This window comes from Chionomys nivalis, chromosome 7 (genome assembly GCF_950005125.1).
Source record: "Chionomys nivalis chromosome 7, mChiNiv1.1, whole genome shotgun sequence".
In the NCBI taxonomy this organism is placed as follows: Eukaryota; Metazoa; Chordata; class Mammalia; order Rodentia; family Cricetidae; genus Chionomys; species Chionomys nivalis.
Genome location: NC_080092.1, coordinates 52,339,719 through 52,342,498, shown reverse-complemented (window position 1 = coordinate 52,342,498; position 2,780 = coordinate 52,339,719).

Below are 2,780 nucleotides of genomic sequence, written 5' to 3'. Positions count from 1 at the left end.
AGTGGAACAACATGTCTGCACCTTCACCAGTGGAACGACATGTCACAGAACCCTAAAGGGCATTCTCTCTAGTTGTTGTTCTTGTTTCATTTTTGCAGAGCTGAGGGTTGAACCCAGCGTCTCAATATGTTACACCACTGCCATATCTCTGGGTTATGTTCCCAGCCCCAGGGACTCCTTATGGTAGGCAATGCGACTGATTCTTTAATCCTTGTCCTGTGCAGCACCAGGCCTGAAAAAGTAAGCCCTCGAGGTTCACATGTTAAAATAATGGCCTTTTGTGTATGCTGGAGTCTAGGGCAGAAGGGCAGGCTCCTCAAGGCCTGCCTGGGTTCACAAGGAGTTCAAAGTTTAGCAACAAATTTAGTGACACCCTGTCTCAAACTAGAAATTGAAAAGAAAGCTGGAGCTGGGTGGTGGAATATTGCCTGGCATGGGCAGTGCCCCGGGTTCACACTCCAGAACTAAAAACATAAAAGCAGGAAGGTTGGGAGTTTTTTGTGCAGCTTGAAATTCAGCGAGTCAGCCCTCAGTTTCCTCACACTGAAGACAAGGAGGGGCTGCAGGGAGGGCCCTGCAGGAGCCGAGGACCCGGATCCTGCTCCAGCACCCACACCCCGTTGCTCACAACTCCACCAGGGGCAGCTGCAAACATGCAGCAATGCTCACATAGATGAACACATGCTGCCACCTGCTTAGAAATGAATCCTGACTTGATTTTAAAACCCGTGGTAAAATGATGGATTTGTTAGCTTGCATGTGGCTATCTCTTTACAAAGCACAGGCTTATCAAGTTGTACATTACATTGTGTTTCTGGTTTTTTTGTTTGTTTGTTGTTGTTGTTGTTTTGAGACAGGGTTTCTCTGTGTAACAGTCCTGGCCATTCTGGAACTCGTTCTGTAGACCAGGCTGGCCTCAAACTCACTGAGATCCCCCTCCCTCGGCCTCCCAAGTGGTGGGATTAAAGGCATGCGCCACCACTGCCCAGCTACATGTATATCTCAAATATACAAAATTTTTATTTATCAAAAAGTCAAGATGGGGGTGGGACAGAAGAAAGATCTCATAGCAGAATCTCTAGAGCAACTTAATGTTTATCTGTTGAAAACTTTGCTTTTACAAATAAGAGGACTAAGTTGGCAGGGAGGGGTTTGCATGGAAGTTACTGACAAATTGAACCCAGAATTTTGGTCTTCTGCCTCCTAGGTCTTGAACTTGCTTCAAGTTGTTGGATACAGTGTGTCTATAGAGTTTGCAATGCCACAACTGGATTGGGGACCTCAAAGGATGCAAAACCATTGGATGAAAAGAGCACATACCAAGGATCCTAGCTTTGCTAGCCTGGGCTAAGTCATACCTACAGGAGCACTCACTCACTTCTCAGGAGGTAGCTTTAAATTTGCCTTTTCAAAGGTAGGATTTTTCTTTGTTTGTTTGTTTGGAGACATGACATTTATTTGTCTCACTACATTGCTGCTGCTGACCTTGAATTGGTGGCAATCTTCCTGCCTCTGCCTCCCTAGTACTAGGATGGCAAGCACGCACCACCATACCTATGTTGGAGCAATTTTTGAGCAGCTAAATTTCAGAGGAGTCTATGGGGATGAGCACAAGGTTCACAGTGGATGGTCTGAGTTGAAGGCCACCTCCCCAGCACGTAAACCTCAGCCTGTGGCGTGACCTTCACGAGCTTCAGGATTCTAAGAAATGAAGGAAATAATCCAATTAAGTGAAGATCTTTTGAGATAAGCAGTGTGAAACACAGAAGAATTAGCCTTTAACAGTGCTCAACAATGACTTCTAGCAACGCAACAACGTCAGCCCAGAAGGCCTGGGAGAGCTGTCTAGATGCACTTTCCTCCTGATTCCAATCTCTTGATGCCACGCTAATATTTTGAAATTGGCCATGATCGGGTTTTTGTTCTTTTGATTTTTTTGTTTTGTTTTGTTTTGTTTTACCGTAAACACTAGCAAATGCTATACACCAGGAATCTCCTAGAAAGGTGGGGGAACCTTTCCCAGTCATTTTGGTGGCCATCATTGTTCCAGGGTGCCAGGGCAGCCCCTCCCTTGGAAGGTGATCTCAAGCACATCTGTATCACCCTGATGTGACTGCTCATGGTGAGGTCTTACTTCTGCAGAGTGGTTTCTTGTTTCCACACCCCAGGCTTCCATTTTCAGAGTCTGTGAGCATCCCTGGGAATTCTCTCTCACAACACGGTAGGGAATGACTTAGCTCAATCCCAATGGTCCACTGCCTGGGTGTGGTGGCATGCACCTGTGACCCCAGTACCTGGAGGACGGAGGTGGGAAGATCAGACACTCAAGGCCTCGGCTATGCTCTCTCAGAAACTGGCAGCCTTTTCCTTGCCTCCTCAGCAGAAACTGGAACAGGAGCTCTAGGGGTTAGAGAGTCACTCTTGTGGGATGGTGTATCTGCCACTTGTCTCCCATCATGCCTCTCTGGGTGGACTCAGGGACTCGTCTCTCTTCTTGAGCCCCACACGACTGTGCCTAAGAATGTCCAAGGGAGACTTCCCCCATGGGAACTCCTCACTCACTCCTACTGGAGCCTGACCCTTCCACCCCATGACGAGACTTTGTGGGTCTCTGCCGGAGCCACGAGAAGCCCTGGGAAGATTCTAGCTTCAAGAAAACCTGGGGTAGTCAGCTTCCCTGGAACGGGGATGACAGCCGTGGGCTGACCAGAAAGAGGAAGTCTGGTCAGGCTGGTGCCTGTTGCCTTTCAGGGTGAGTGAGGGTACGTGGGCGAGCAAGG